This window comes from Camelus ferus, chromosome 5 (genome assembly GCF_009834535.1).
Source record: "Camelus ferus isolate YT-003-E chromosome 5, BCGSAC_Cfer_1.0, whole genome shotgun sequence".
NCBI lineage: Eukaryota > Metazoa > Chordata > Mammalia > Artiodactyla > Camelidae > Camelus > Camelus ferus.
This window is the reverse complement of record NC_045700.1, coordinates 27783510-27801341: the sequence shown is the minus strand read 5'-3', so window position 1 is coordinate 27801341 and position 17832 is coordinate 27783510. Positions and strand designations below refer to the sequence as shown.

The window sequence follows — 17832 nt, the reverse complement described above, 5'->3', positions numbered from 1 at the left end:
TTGGGGATATTCTTTTTTCTATTCTCTGGAAGAGTGTAATTTTGAAATGATTTTTATTTGAAAGGTCAGAGGTCAGTTGTAACTGTCAGAATACTGGTTTTGTTTTTGTTTTTGTTTTTTTAAAGAGTAGGTTTTAACAAAGTATTTAATTCTTTTAATGATTACAGGATTACCTCAACTTTCAGTTTTTTCTGGAGATACTTCTGGTAAGCTATAATTCTTAAGAGTTTGTGTATTTTACTTTTTTCAAAATTTATTGCTATAAAGTTGTTTTAATATCCCCTTATCCTTTAAATTTCTACTTGATTTGTAGGTGTGTACCCCCTTTTTTACTGATAATATCATTTATTTCTGCCTTTTCTCTTTGATTTTTAATTGAGTAAACATCTAGAGATTTATCTACTTTACAGGTCTTTTAAAAGTAATTTCAGGCTTTGCTGATCCCACTTATTAAATGCATAGTTTCCATTTCATTAATTTCTGCTTCTTTGTTATCTCATTCTTCCTTTTTTTTTTTAAAGCTATTGTTCATTTCTAACTGATTACATTGGAAGCCTAGGTCATTGATTTTCAGCCTCCCTCCCTTTCTAATGTAAGCATTTAAGGTTATGTATCCTACACATTTGATATGTTTAGTTTTTGTCCAATTAGAAGGATTTCATCTTTGGTTTGTGAGTTATTCAAAGGTCTTTTTTCTTTAAATTTCCAAATGTTTAATTACTTAAAAATTTATCTTCTGCCATTGGCGTTTATTTATATGTCAGAAAAAAAAAAGATGTGACCTGTAAGACAATTTTCTGAAATTTATTGACATTTTGTGGAAAAAATATGGTCAATTTTTGTAAATGAGTAATCACTTGAAAAGAATGCATATTCTTTAATTATTGGGTGCATAGTTCAATCAGACAAATGTATGTTATAATTTATTATGATACTAAATTGATCAATTTCTTTCTTTAATTTTACTGAGTTTTAATATTTTAATATGTTTTGAAGCCATGTTTTTATGAGTATAGAGACTTGATATTGTTACATATATATATTTTTCCCTTTTATCTCTTTTGTTTTGCCCTGGTTGTTGGGAATTTTAGGCATGTGCCAGTTCTCTAACATTTGTTCTTGTTTCACTTAAATTTTAACCATTTCTCTCACCTCCCAAACCCTACCTCTTGCAACCACCAATCTATCCTCTGTATCTATAAGCTTTTTTTTTTCTTTTAGATTTTACATATAAATGAGATCATACAGTATGTGTCTTTCTCTGACTCATTTCACTTAGCATAATGCCCCTGAGTTCCATGTTGTCTCAAACGGCAAGATTTCATTCTTTTTATGGTTGAATAATATTCCATTGTTTATAGACATCATATTTTCTTTATTGATTCATCCATCAATGGACATTTAGGTTGTTTCCATCTATTGGCTATGGTAAATAATGCTGCAATGAACATGGGGGATTCATATATCTTTTCAAATTAGTATTTTCACTTTCTTCGGATAAACACTCAGAAGTGGAGCTCCTGGATCATATGGTAATTCTATTTTTAATTTTTTAAGGAAACTCTATACTGTTTTCCATAGTGGTTACACTAATTTACGTTCCTACCAACAGTGCACAAGAGTTCTGTTTTCTCCATATTCTCCTTAACACTTATTACTTCTTGGCTCTTTGATGACAGCCATCCTAACAGGTGTAAGGTGGTATCTCATTGTAGTTTCGATTTGCGTTTCTCTTCTAAAAAATTTGATAGTAATTCAGACTTGAGCAAGAATGTATTACTTTTCTCTTTTTAAATATTACTACATTTTCTTTTCAATTAAACATTTTAATTTTAACCATAAATAATAAAATATGAATATCAATTTCTAATGTTTAATTATATTTTTATATGCTGTACCTCAGTCTCTCCAAATTCTTTCAAATCCTACCAATATTAAAAATAGGAAGTAAGCCACAAAATATTTGTTACTTTCCAAATAGGTCAATGGATAGCAAAAAGATTATATGTTTGTAATTATCTAATTACACATTTATAAATATTTTCCCAATATATATTAAAATATATCTAAGCTATATACCAAATTCTGAGTTTAATTAGAATAGTGGACACTATGGAAACTAGCCAAAATTAATAAATAAAAAGTATTGTTTAGAATTAGGGAGTTATTTCAAGACGGAATAAGATCAACATCTCTCTTTTTTTTAATAATAGGAAAACCTTAAATATTTCTGGTAAGAAAAAAAACTCTCTAACACAGCTGATGGGCTATTTATAATACAGTATAAAAATTGAAATTATCCTGATAAAAAGCTGAATTATTTATTCCATTTAAAAGCAATACAAAAAGAAATTTAATCATGCTCTCATACTTGCAAAGCTATATACCTTATTAAGCAGTAAAAGAAACACTTAAAGAAATTAGATGTTATTCTTCAATTTTGGAAAGACACGTTCCTAAACTCCTACAACAGGTTAGCAGTTTTGGAGGTTAATTTGAAAAAGCAGCAATATGATTCAGGACAACTTCTAACTTTATCAGGAAACCAAGTGTCATTAAACCGATTTTTTTTTAAACTATTTTATTTTTGCTTAGAATAGTTAAGGATTAATATATAAAACTATTTTACTCATACAATCTATATTTTTTTAAGAAGTGAACATATATGTAAATTAATGACTACTGCAGTAAGCATTAAAAGAAAAAGGCAATTTATATGGCTTATTTATAGTTCCTTGCATATGCACTACATTACAAAAGGAAATACAGAAAGGTATTTTTAAAGAGGGTTTCCAGGCTCAGTTCCAAATCTTGACTACATAATAGCTAATTTCTGTATTGTGGGAACATCTTTTCAAGTAAATGTAATGTAATGACAAAGTGGGTACCTGTATTTCATTTGTTCCCATGATAAGCTTAAGAAATATGTACTCAGTCAAGTAACCAAGGTTTTGGAACACAAAGTTTAAATTCAAAATATGAACTCACTTTCCTTCTCCCTTCATTCCTATAGGCACCCACAGTCAAGACTATCCCTAAAGAAGGAAGAGGATGTAGAATATTTACACTGTGCAGGAGGCGCAGAAGGCACAGTGAAAGGGAATGATTGGAGGAGGCTACAGAGAAGAGATATTTTTCAACCTCCTTTTTATATTTATATTATTTTCTACATTCTGATGAGAAGAATTTAGGGGAAGCAGTGAGAGACATAACTGCAACATCAACAGTAGGACTGTAAGAAACAGAGAAAGTAGTCAAAGGTGGCTTCTATTAATTAGTGGAAGCTGTCCACTAAGAAAAGCATAGCTATATCTTAGTGGCTCTCAACTGGCAGTGATTTTGTACCCCAGCGCACATCTGTCAATGTCTGAAGACAATTTTGATTATCATTTTGGGTGTGTGTGTGTCTGCATGTGCTACTGGCATCTGGTGGGTAGAGGCTAGAGATGTTGCTAAACCTATAACGCACAGGAAAGCCCCCAACAACAAGGATTATCCATTCCAAAATGTCAATAGTGCTGCGGGTGAGAAACCTTGCCTTACAACCACAGATGTATTTCTCTCCTTCAGTTCAAGCATGAACGATGGTTAGAGGAGTTCATATTTGGTGAAAGTGATTTACTGAGAAAATAATCTGTGTGCTTACTGAAGGCAAAAATTGGGATAAATTTCCCAGAGAAAGACAATGACTTACATCTGACCCCTAGATATTTTTAAATGATGCAATAAATATTTAAGATGAAAATTAATCTAGTTCACTGTTATCTGTGGACACTGGTCACCTATGGATGCCACAAAGTTTTGAACACTTTCTTTATATTTAGTTAACTTTTTACAATATGATTCCAATCTTCTTAAGGCAGAAACTGGAAAACTAGGATTCTCAGACTGTCTTGCAGCTAGGCAAGTATCTTTGGTCCCAGCAATCAAATTTACAGAGTGATTTGAAATTGGAAGCAAGCAGCCTGAGGATGCAACCCTTTTTGGAGAACTTATTTGATTCTTTGGGGATAACAGTCGTGTTGAGACAGATGCATCGTAAGTACTGGGTGCCAGTAGAAATAGTATTTTTTGCTAGAGGAGCTCCTGGAAGATGTCTGGACAGTTTTATTAACTTCAGAGCTGGCTCTCTGGTCCTGTTGGAGTCTGTTAGCAACTAAATTAATACCTTTTAATATATCTCCTTTATTGTTAAGCTGACCAGAGAGGGTTATATTATTTATAATAAACAGTCTTGATGGATACAAAAATATATGGTTTAAAAGTATTTCTTCCCTGAACTCTTTTGTTACTAATAAAATAAAGATTCAGCAGTAAGCCTAAGATATGCTATTAAACCATGGTGTTTTGGATCTGGTGCTTATAAAATTTTCATTAATAATGTATTTTATATTTTAGAAAGGATGCTAAAAGAAAAGTCTAAGGCTGTGGCATTCAGGATCAATATTTAACATCATTAACTCTGGGGTGTATGTATCTTTTTTAATTAGAGTTTCCTCCAGATATATGTTCAGGAGTGGGATTGCTGGATCATATGGTAACTCCCACACCACTAAGAATGGCCATCATCAAAGAGTCAACAAATGATAAATGCTGGAGTAGGTGTGGAGAAAAGGGAACCCTCCTACATTGTTGGTGGGAATGTAGTTTGGTGGAGTCATTATGGAAAACAGTATGGAGATTCTTTAAAAAAAACTGAAAATAGACTTACCCTATGATCCAGGAATCCTACTCCTGGTCATATATCTGGAGTAAACTCTAATTTGAAAATATACGTGAACCCCAGTGTTCATAGGAGCACTATTTACAGTAGCCAAGACATGGAATCAACCTAAATGTCCGTGGACAGATGACTATATAAAGAAGTTGTGGTATATATAAACTAGGGAATACTACTTAGCCATAAAAAAGAATTAAATAATGCCATCTGCAGCAACATGAATGGACCTGGAGATGGTCATAATAAGTGAAGTAAGTCAGAAAGAGACAGAAAAATACCATATGATATCAGTTACATGTGGAATCTAAAAAAAAAAAAAAAGGACACAAATGAACTTATTTACAAAATAGAGACAGACTCACAAATATAGAAAACAAATTTATGGTTACTGGGGGGAAAGGGAGCAGGAGGGATAAATTGGGAGCTTGGGATTTGCAGGTACTAACTACTATATAAAAAATAAACAAGGTACTACTGTATAGCACAGGGAACTATATTCAACACCTTGTAATGGCCTATAATGAAAAATAAATAAAAGGAATAAATGTATATATAAAAATAAATCACTATGCTGTACACCAAAAATTAACACAACATTGTAAATTGACTATATTTAAAAAATAGATATTAATGTATGCTAGATAAAGTGTAGGTTCACACCTCAGGGGGGAAAAACTTATGAAGTAAACATAAAGGAAAGGCACTGTAATGGATCTTGGAGTGATAAGTTTATGCTAAGAAAAGATTTAAAGGAAAAAACAGGTTTGAAGCAAAGAAGGATTGAATTCTAAGTTTTTATTTATACACACATTGTTGTATATTAAGCAGAATCAGCATTCGGAAAGTCATCACAAATCTGTCCAGAGACAAGGGAAGTAGGAGTAGAATGAGGAAATGGGGGTTGGGAAGCTGGATTATTCTTGCATTTTGCAAGCATCTATTGAGGGTTGACTCTTACAGGTCTTAATGAGGCTGTGAGTTATTTAAAAGTGAGGAGGCCTTGATTGTAATGGATATAATTTTTAAGAAATTAAAATTTCAGTCAAAGATACGGTAATATTGGGGCATGGGATTAAGAGGTACAAACTACTATGCATAAAATAAATAAGCTACAAGGATATATTGTATAACACAGGTAATACAGCCAATTTTTATAATAACTACAAATGGAGTATAGCCTTTAAAATTGTGAATCACTATGTTGTACACCTAAAACATGTAGTGTACATCAACAATTATTCAATGAAAAAGACTTAAAAATGGATCTAGTAAAAATTTATCAATAAAAATTCTGGTAAAGCAAGTAAATAAATAAATTAGATAGGCAACACAGAGATATATAGCTATTATTTGATAATAAATTTAAATGGAATAATCTACAAAAATATTGAATCACTATGTTATACACCTGAAACTAGTATAATATTTTAAATCAACTATGTGTCAATAAAAAAAAAGAAGTGGTAAAAAAAAAAAAAAAACCAGAACCTGGTCTTATATTGCTTAAGGATCTTTTACACTGTAAAAGAGATGATAACTGAGGATTGTTAAACACCTACATATACATTCAGAATTTTTACATCCTCTATCTTTGTAATAAAGATCTTTTTAGTAAAAGAATACATGAGCATTGTGTATACACACACATACAGAAAGATAGGGCCTGTGTGCTAATGTACTAAGCTTTGCAATATTCTGGGTGTGGCAAATTAGCATCTAGTTAAGTTACTCCAACTCAATCAAGTATCCCAGTATACTATATAAGCGATGTTATCAGGTAAACCTAGATTCAATACTTAAAAGGAATGCACGAAAAACGAGGGTATGGAGGAAAGCAACAAAGTCAGTTATAGCATTAAGAATAATTCTAATTAGTACATACAAAAAAAAAAGGATCATAGTCATCTGATGACTACTTAAGAGTATTTTATTTGGTTTGTGTTTTGAGGATTTTTCAATAAATGTAGCTGGTTTCAGAGTCTCCAAAAAAGGTGACTTGCATGTAGACAGAAGCTTATCTATTTTTAAATTTAAGCCATCACCAATATTTATATCATATCAATACCATTAGTTTAAAATTTTCAAAATCGTAAAGGTTTTAACATACTTTGGTTCAGAAAGTCTTACAGTTTATCAATTATTGGAAGGATAATGGATGTAACATATGATAAATGAAAGCAAAAATGGCATTTGTAAAACCTCTCCTTTCAACAGCAGATACAGAATACATTTTTATTTTTCACTGTATCAGATATAATCAGTAGGAATTATTGCTCTGTTAGGTCACTATGTACTTTTCACTGTAATGAAATGGTATCACTGAACAAGACTATTATACCCTAAATAGACTGAGATCTACCAAAATCATGAGTGGAAATAAAAAAATAAGTAAACAACTTCTCAAAGATACTTTCTTCCTCTGCTCCCTGAAAACTTTGAATAGTTAAGCTTATTCAAAAATTAGGTTTTGCTTTCCTGTAATATTATATAACCAATTTTTAACTTTCCACTAAAGTCTGTACTTACCAAAGTTAAAATTTAATTTTGCAGACACATCTAATTCTTTTAAAAATTAGATGAATATATACAACTGAACAATGTGTTCATTCCAGTATGCAACTAAAAGATAATATATAGGTCTTCATTACACTATGGAAAGCTAATTAGAACAACTGATCAAAGAAAGGCTAAATTACTTTTCCTTAGTTACCATGCTAGCAGAGTTGGTGAAAATCAGAGGCAGAATTGTAGAAAATAACAAAGACTGCCCAATATCCCAACTTCAATTACAAGTGACTTTTCATTAAGTCTTTTTTGTATGATATTTAACTACTAAACCCCTCAAAATTCAAGAGCCACTATATTTTCTTCCACTTAACCTTATTCATTTAAACTCATGTTCTCTTTGCTAACCTTTCCCACCTTCTTATCTTTCATCTTGATTTCTGTATTCCCACTCTTCTTTATATTTGGAAATCTCCCTCTCTGTTCAAGGCTGTTTCTCCAAATTTATTACTATTACTTTGCAGAAACACTGCATCATGATGCTTTTCCTACCAGTGAAGGCTCACAGTGTAATCAAGATTTACTGTCTTTCACATACAAAGATGAAGGTAACGATCCAACAATCATTTAGTAGGACAAGAATTTGAGTTGGGTTTGAGTAGTAAAGGATAAATTTTCACTAATGAATCTATAGTTTTCTTTGGGTACCTCTGAAAGTCAAAAGTATGTGTGAGTTGTGTGGCCTGAACTGGTGCACACCAGTTAATGATAAGGAGGCCAATAGCCAGAAGAAACGAGAAATATTCTCTTAGGAAAAAAATTCTCATTATTATTATTTTGGGTATCTAATGTAGATGACAAGATTGTATGTGTAACATTTAACATATCAGAGACAGTCAATAAATTGGTAATGTTAATAAGACTAATGTTTACCTTGAAAAAAAGCTGATTTGGATCACAAAATTTACCTCATATTTTACTAACCCCATCTTTGGTAGCCAAAAATCACTGTCTTCCAGAACAACCCAGTATGGGTCAGGAGCTCTTAGCACATTGTGCTTACTTTTACCACATTTATTATATTGCACTGCTATGGTTCAGTTTGCTTGTCTTAAGCAATTTGAGAATGGAAACTACATCGTCTATGTTTGCACCTTTAATCCAATTATAGAACCTGGCACTTAATGTGCATGAATTATACTGAATGAATGAATGAAAGCCAAAGCAGCTTTTCCAACTGGGCATTCAGTCACGAACACTAAGGGTGTATTTAATATATTGATGTTTTCTATAGGAAGGTCACTGGATGTATAAGAGAATTATAATACTGGTATTATGGACAATCACTTTTCAATTCCCTACTGAACTATTTCTTTGAACCCACACCAGTGAGGAGATTAGACAACCAAAAATGGCTTTCACAAGAAGTGTAAGAGGATGATGAAACCATCAGAAGTAATACGGACATCAACTTGAGATTCTGTGCTTTTCTTTCCCACTCTAAATTATGAATTTCTTAATAAAAAATCAGAAAGTTTAGAGAAGCTTTAGCAAAATTCTTAAAATCTTGAAGTTCTGGAATTAACTTAGTATTTATAGTCACTTCCTAACATTTTTTTTCTCCTTCTGCTGGTTGTTGATATGCTATAACCTGATATTCAGATAAAAAAAAAAAAAAGAAGAATGGGTTTCTCTTTTTTATTATGTTACAATAAAATTCTGGCTTCAAATCTGGGAGTGAGACAGTTATTCCCTTGCTAAAAAAAATCTGAATGAGAAAAAAAAAAGTAGGTCAACACTGGCGCTGAATCCTTTCTTATGTAAATAAGAGTGCCAAGATTTAATTCTATAAAATAATCTTCCATGATGACACGTGACCATTTTCTCAGAGAAATTATATGGTTGTTAAAAGGGCAAGAATATTTATTGACATGGTTTTATTTAACACATTTTGAATGTGGAGTATAAAAGTGTTGGTGGAATTAAAAAAATAAGATTCAACAGAAAAAATCATTTGCTGAAATGCTTATACACTTTCCTTTTCTTAGAAAGCTAATAAATATTCTGTGAGAAAACAATACTTCATCTCTCAACATTTATAATGTTAAGAATAATAATATTCCTTCTTACACAGAAGCATCAAAACAATTTTAAAAACCTATTTCAAACATACTCATATATTCACACATACTTGGTCCCTCTTAGTTAATCCCTCTTACTTAACACTTTTGTTTTTGGTTTAGATGCTTAGATTAAAAAATTATACCAGTTGATATCTGAATCTATTACAGTCTTTGTCTCCCAATTATCTATGAAATGAAAAATATCTTTAAAAATTAAACTACAGTACAATTTGGTTCTTTGGATTTTACTCTGACTTGTCAACTCTCAGTATGAACCAAAAAGTAACATTTGAATTCTGAAAAGAGTCATACAAGACCATATAGCTTATGGGTCCAAATAAGGCAGAATTTATACTTTGAAAAACGTGAAAGAAGTAAAACATACTTTTACTTCCTTTATGTAAATATATATATATGTAAATAACACATATAATGTAAATGCCAGGTTTAAAAATAATTGTGATGCACTCAAAATATTTAAAGATAGTGTAAAAATTATCCCATTTAAAGAATAAAACATACTATAGTAATTTATGACACAAAGAAAAGATCAAAAACTAGAAATTTTTTCATACAAAGTCTTTTTAAAAAACATCTTTCTCTAGGAAAACTCCTACACTGGTGGTGGGAATGTAAATTGTTGCAGCCACCATGGAGAACAGAATGGAGTTTTCTTAAAAAGCTAAAAATAGAGTTACCATATGATCCAGCAATCCCACTCCTGGGCATATATCCAGAAAAGATGAAAACTCTAATTTGAAAAGATATATGCACCCCAATTTTCAGAGCAGCTCTATTTACAATAGCCAAGCATGGAATGAACCTAAATGCCTGTCCACTGATGAATGGATAAAGAAGATGTGGTGTACACACACACACACACACACACACACACACACACACACACACACACAGGAATATTAGTCAGCCATAAAAAGGAATGAATAATGCCATTTGCAGCAACATGGATGGACCTAAGGATTTTCATACTAAGTGAAATAAGTCAGACAGAGAAAGACAAATATCATATGATATCACCTATATGTGGAATCTAAAACAATGATACAACTGACCTTATTTACAAAACAGAAACAGACTCACAGACATAGAAAACAAATTTATGGTTACCAAGGGGGAGGGTTGGGGAGGGATAAATTAGGAGCTTGGGATTAACAGATACAAACTACTATATACAAAATAGATAAACAACAAGGTCCTACTGTACAGCACATAGAATTACATTCAATATCTTATAATAACCTATAATGGAAAAGAATCTGAAAAAGAATAGATATCCAAATTGCTTTGCTATATACCTGAAACTAACACAACATTGTAAATCAACTATACTTCAATAAAAAAATTTCTCCGTTTAATACATAATGTATCACTATACAGAGTGATGAGAATGATTATAAAATATAGAAGGCAAAAAAGATTCCTGGACAAAGCTTTTGTTACACTTCAATTAGCCATGTAAAGTGGGGGACGAAGAATAAGTAAATGTGTGGTGGGTGTGGTGAAGGCTGGGGAGAATGGATGTATTAGTTTTATGTGTCTTTTGAAATAGCTGTCTATTGTACATTCTGTATGTTCATTCACTTAAATATTAGTACGTTGAAGTCATATGGGACATTTAACATAGAAAAACTTAACATGGCTCACAAATATAGTATAAATTAACTTTTTTTGAGGGAGGGGTTTAATTACTGTATTAATTTAGTTTCATAATTTTATCAATTTGGAAAAAAGGAATAAACATTTCTAAAATTTGACCTTTTTTTCTTATATACTTGGAACAATTTGATTCATTATAATGAAACAGGCTTTAACTCTCAGTGGGCATACTCAAGCTAAAAAAAAGTATTAAAACTTTTTATTTTAGTTAAATTCAAACTTAGAGAAATGTTGCAAGAATAGGATGAGGAACTCTACAGAAACATCATACAGATTCCTCAACTGTTTACATTTTGCCCCATTTGCTTTGTCATCTAATTATCTATTTGTCTAATTATCTATTTATCTGATTTGTTCTTTTGAGAGGAAACTGGAGTACTGTGCCAATTTACCTCTAAAAACTTCAGTAAGCATTTCCTTGGAACATGGACATTCTCTTCTATAACCACAATACAATTTTCAAAATCAAGAAATTTAATATATCTAATACACAGTCCATATTTAATTTTTGGTAACTGTTAAATAATGCTCTTTGTAGCATGTTATACATTTTCTCCTCCCCGCTCCCCTCGCTCCTCAAGCCAGGATCCAATCTATTATCAAACATTACATTTAGTGGTTAAAGTCTCTTTAGTTTGCTTTAAATGGAACTTTTACTTGGCTTTTCCTGATAGCAACATTTTTGAAGAATGCAGACCAGTTATTTTGTTAGAGGTCCCTTATTTTGAGTTTTTCTGATGTTTCCTCATGATTAGCCCTGTGTTACGTATTTTGGTGGGAATACTACAGAGACAATGCTGTGTCCTTTTTAAGTGCATCATAACAGGAAGCATACGAAATGTCAGTTTAATCCGATATTGGTGGTGTGAAATTTGATCAGTTTGTTAATGTGAAGTCCACCAGTTTCTCTACTGTCATATTACTAACTTTCCTTTACAATTAAAGAGTATATACTTTGAAAGTATTTTATGTAAAACTTTACCCACTAATTTTAGCTTCCATTGATGGTTTTTCTTACTCCATTCTCTCTTGTGTTAGTTGTCATTCTAATCTAAGGAAGAGCGTTCTCTTCCCTCTCTTTTATTTATTTATTCATTTAATGGATGGGTTCTTATTTTATTCAGTGTATTATAATTCATTATTATCATTATTTATTTTGATGCTCAAACGGTCTCAGATTTGGCCAGTTAGGGTCTCTTCAGTCTATCTCCTACTCCATTTCATTGATCTTTCCCCAAGTATTTTCTGTAAGTAAATTTTCCTCAAAAGAACCCCATCTGATCTATGTACCACTCTACCTCCAAAGAAATAAAACCTTCTTTCTTTCTTTCTTTTTTTCAAAGCAGAAAGTTACTATTACGTCACATTAAAAAATGTTTTAGAAGAATATGCTATGACACATGACACTGATTACTAAATAAAGTGATGAAAACCAACACTGTTCCTATTTTGGAAAAACTGTTTCTTCTCTAGCTCTTATTTCTTTAGAGTTGTAACATGCAATTTGTAAAAGTAAACAATAATATATGCATGATTTTAGAGTGTTTTATGTAAAAACCATGAAGACTAATACTATATAACAACTTAAACATCTTTAACATTCTAAAATCATGCACATATTATTTTTAATTAATTAAAATGATCAAATTAAATGTGGAGTTGTTATAAGATAATACTGTGACCTAAGACATTTTTCAAATAATGCTGATCTCTCACAAGCATATGGTTGGAGATCTTTGCTTATAAATATAGTGTCCTCTTTTTTCCTTATAAGGAGAAAAATGTAAACAGATTAATTTAAAATCATTGACTACAATATTTCAAAATTACAAGGAGGTTTGGAATACATTTAGTTCTGTATTTCCCAAACTATGCTTGGAGGCTCACTTAAAATATGTGGTACAGACATAAGGTAATACAGAAACTTTTAATATTATATCCATCTTTTGGAAATTCACATTAACTATGAGTAAAGAAATTTGCTTTACCTTGTTTAATCCAGAATTTCCCAAATTTGAGCGCAGAACTTAGAAACTTTTAGAAGTTCATGCATAATATTGAGCTGGGAAATGGTAATCGCTTCATTTTTCAGAAGACAATGAGCTTTTATGATGTCTCATAGATAGCTGATGGCAGAATCAGCACAGAAAATACAAATCCCCTGGTTACTGGTAGTTCCATGCATCTTGCTGCAACAGATTGCTGCTTATTATTAACACAAGACCACTTCAGGACATTTTTAGCTGGAGTCCTCTTTACCAAGAATTACTAAGAGCACAATATAATTATTATGAAGCATGCCTTGATGCTCTTATTACTGTCTACTGATTGCTGCCCAAAATACAGGATCAGTGGTTGTGTGTTGTGGAGTCTAGCTTATGTAACCAAACACACTAATCATTAAAAATAAGTAGCTATGGTAATTTCCTATTTGTCTGACTGTGCAAATAATGTGAGCCCTTCTCGTATCAAAGACTGGATCTTGTAGAAGGTTGAAAGAGCTATATTAGGAAGTACTGGATAAATTCATTTATTCAGCATATACCCTACCTTTTAAAAATGGCTTTGCAACAGCTTATTGAAACACAAGCAGGACAGTTAGTTTCCCAAACTGGTGTCCTGGAGAACACAGCTCCGAAGAATGGGATTTGATGCGATGCAGAATAGTGTTTCAGGCCAAGTAAGTTTGGGAAATGCTGGTTTTACAAATTTATTTTCTCTAGGAGTTGTACATGATAAGGGTATTGTGAATTTTCAAGAGAAAAAAATATGAAGAATGTGTGTGTGTGTGTGTGTATTTTAATTCCCCAAATTTACTTGACAACTGGTATTTCCTCCCCACCTTCATGATACAGCCTTTAGAAGACTGTTCTATGAAACACCAGTTTGTGAAATACTGATTTGGAAAAAAGAAAGAGCAAATTCATCCAGGAGCTGGAGACAAATCAGAAGTAGGTGTCTTGTTCGATTATAATGTTTCCTGTTCTGATATGCCTCCCATGCCCATTTCCCCAAAAAGTATTAATACGTTCTGCCCACACTTTCTGTTCAGAGTCCTGGCTCTGGGCCACTCTCTTGTATTCACTTATTGTTTATTTGTTTATTACATCTCATTCTGCTCAGCTTCTGCCTCACTTAGCTGCAGTCCTTACTTATTTCTGTGTCTCCTTGTACTTCAGACAGATCCTAGGCGCCGAGTTTCCAGCTTACGGTCTTAAGACTTTTGGTCATCTGCCCTGGTACTCTTTAGTTCTCCCTGGCTACATAAAGAAACCTATGAATTAGTTTGGTGAGCTAATCTTTCTATCATCAAGAGGACAAAGAAAACTATGAGTTGATCCTTAGCACATCTGTGCTTTAATTTTCTTAGCTGAGAATTGTGACGTAATCTGTTATTTCTTCTATTTTACAATATTTTTGCTATGAGTAAAGAGAAAACAAATCAGATTCTTTCAGTACGTATATAACTCTCCACTTGAAAGTCAGTCATTTGTGCAGATGCTTTAACTCATTCAGTGCTTCCCTTTCTGGGTTTTATTTTTCACACAGAAGTATTAAAGGGTAAAATAGCTTTCCACACTAGGAGAATATGGCTTCCTGAATGTAAAAGCTGACTTTCTGGAAGAGATGTTCTGTATCAATCTGACAAATGATAAAATAAATTCTCCTGATGAACATAATTTTATAATGCAGATTCTAGATACTATTTTATTTTTAAATAATTTAACACAGTTCACCCAAAATTAGGAAATGGCCAAAGACAAATTACACTTTTTTAAGGGTGGATTTCAAAATTAGTAAGATTACTATAATTCTAAAAACAAGGTAAATAATGAGGGAAAATCCATAATGAGTCTTATCTAACTTGATCTAAAATTTAACAATGAACAATGATTATGTGTGCATTTTTAACTAGAATATAAAAGCATTATGTTTTACTATTTGAATATTTTTAAACTATATTTTAACGTCAGCTTTAAAAATGATTGGGCAGACTTTCTGAGACCTTTTGAAATACCAGCAATATTAAACGGTGTGCACCCTCTAATTCTAGCATGTGGAACCAGAATGTTTCTGAGGTTTCACAGTAAACATCAGCAATGCAGCACACCCTACTTCAATTTTCAGTATCTAGGTCACATGGACCACTTGAATACCGTGAATAGAAAAAAAATACAAGCAGGAAGATTTCTGTAGCACTACCAAGAAATCATAACATTGAAATTATGGAAAAAACAGCATAATATAGTTTTTAAAATAATTTCTATGTAAAATAGAAGATAGTGCCCTAAAAATGAACTTCTGTTCTATTATTTAAGCTGAATAAAACATTTGAGGAGTGTTATTTACTTAATAAAATGTCTTTTGTTTTTACTATTCCCTCAGGTATGTGTGTATGTGTGTGTGCGTGTACAATGAACAGTCTGGAACAGACAAGAAGATACTGAAAATTTCCACTTACAATTAAGGTAAATAGGTATGATAATCATGATATCGGAAATTACAATCTTTTTATTTATATAGGAAACACAAAGGGTTGACAATATATCTTAATTATAAACGATGCTCAGTGGTTTTGCAATTTCTTTTAGCCATAGTCACATAGCTGCAGATATTTGGAGCCTGGAATTGTATTTACTGTAATTTTTATTTTTAGTCTTGAAATCTACTGAATTTATTAGGTTATGGATTTAAAATTTCTCCTTTTCCCTCCCCCAAGTTATGTGAAAGACAGGAAGTAAACGAGAGACCCTAATAATCTATAATAAAACTCTGATACCTCTTATAATTTTTATATGTGTATATTCCTTTTTAAGGTGGATTAAAATGAAAATAACTTGTTTAAGTACATTTTTCTTAATCTATTCAATAACTCTAAAGGGAAATCACACATACCACAATGCAACAATTAAGACGGGAAATACTGAAAAACTACATTTAAGTGACTAGAATTTTGATAAAATTATTCTTTATATATGGAGATTAACAGACATGTTACTATATATAAAACAGACAAACAGAGGGGAGGTTATAGCTCAAGGGATAGAGCGCATGCTTAGCATGCAGGAGGCCCTTGGTCAATCCCCAGAATCTCCTGTAAAAAAAAAAAAACCAAAACCTAATTATCTCTCCCCTCCACCAAAATAAAATAACACAATAATACAATAATAAATAAATAAATAAATAAGATGGACAAACAACAAGGACTTACTGTATAGCCCAGGGAATATATTCAATTTCTTGTAATAACATATAATGGAAAAATATCTGAAAAGAAAATTTACATTATATATATATATATATATATATATATAGCTGAATCACTTTGCTGTACACCTGAAACTAATATTGTAAATCAACTACACTTCAATAAAATTTTTTTCAATTAAAAATATTTAAAAAAGAAATTATTCATATTATAAAAACTTGGTTATAATCAATGTATATTTCTTGAAAAGCACTAAAGCTTACAAGCATCTTTTAATTAAGCACAAAAAGGAGCTACTTAAGACTGCAAGGAAAAAGGAAAGTGTTACTTTTTACATGTAACATTCCATGAGTTGGCAGTAGTTTGGTTGGCACCAAAATTTTCATATAGATACAGATTAGGGAATTTGGATTAGCGGATTTACTCTAGTTATGGAGATATTCCAGAGGTGGTTTAAAAATGTGTTTACAGTATGAAGAAAGAAGGGGAAATAAACATTATATATTTTATCTAATTTAAACATCATTGCCACCTTATGAGATAGTATTTTGATCTTCACAACTGTCAATTTACTGCAAATAAAGGATTATAAGCTTCTAGCAGTCAAAGGTTGGTTTAAGACTAATTTATTGCTATTCTATGCAAAATCACGTTTATGTTCCATGATAAGAGATAGGCTGGTATTCAGTGATAGATGGAAAGCACTGCTAGAGTAGGTAGAGACTGGATGATTTCTGAAGGTAGTCATTTCTGTTCTGGCCTGGGGAATAATAAATAAGTATAATATATTAATATTTTATGTTTATATAATATGATTATGAACACATTTTGCTTTTAGTAGAAGTATTATTTCTAGATGACTGCATATCATTAACTACTGATCTATTTATGTCTAAGAATATGTTATTTATGTCATTGTTTTAATAAATACTGTTACTATCTTTATTGTGTCCTAGGTGCTATAAGCATCACATAATTACTTCCAGGAAAACCTAATCTGTTAGTTTATGGTGCTATACTTCAAACTTTAGATAGAGTGATCTTTGAAAAATGACATTTGATTTGGTCATTTTTCTGCTTACAAACATTCAATGACTTCTAGTTAAAGATGGGAGCAGACCATTCATGGTTTTTGGGTTTTTTTTTTCCTTTTTGGAGGGGGGAGGTAATTAGGTTTATTTATTTATTTTTAGAGGAGGTGCTGGAGATTGAACCCAGGACCTCGTGCGTGCTAATGATGCGCTCTACTGCTTGTGCTATACCCTCCCCCTAGACCATCATGTTTTACTTCTTTTAGGACCTACTAAAATGACAGTATAGGAATAAAAAATAAACCACCACAATGGATGGGGGATAGACCATCAACAGATGATAGATTTCAAAAAAAAAATCAATGTGAGCAGGAAAATATAGAGAGAAAAATGCTGTGGTGGAGCACAGGAAGCCTCAGTATACAGTGCACACAAAGTGCCAAAAGCTAAGACGGGACCCATAGATCTGTAGAACCACAGAGTTTCACAGGCTCACAGATGCCAGGTAAGAGGGCAGCAGTGAGAGCAGGAGTGAGAGGTAGGGCTGCAAATGGGGGGAAATTTTAA

General features: G+C 31.8%; 1 protein-coding gene across 5 annotated transcripts in view; it reads right to left on the bottom strand.

Moving 5' to 3' along the window:
- Nucleotides 1-17832, bottom strand: part of MBD5 (methyl-CpG binding domain protein 5) — a 121517-nt gene that overhangs the window by 92487 nt on the left and 11198 nt on the right. The window contains exon 2 of one of the 5 annotated variants that reach the window (XM_032479410.1): nt 16238-16293. The exons of the other annotated variants lie outside the window; for them this stretch is intronic. The gene's annotated coding sequence lies outside the window, so the exon portion shown is untranslated. The remainder of the gene's footprint in view (nt 1-16237; nt 16294-17832) is intronic. 5 annotated transcript variants of the gene reach the window in all.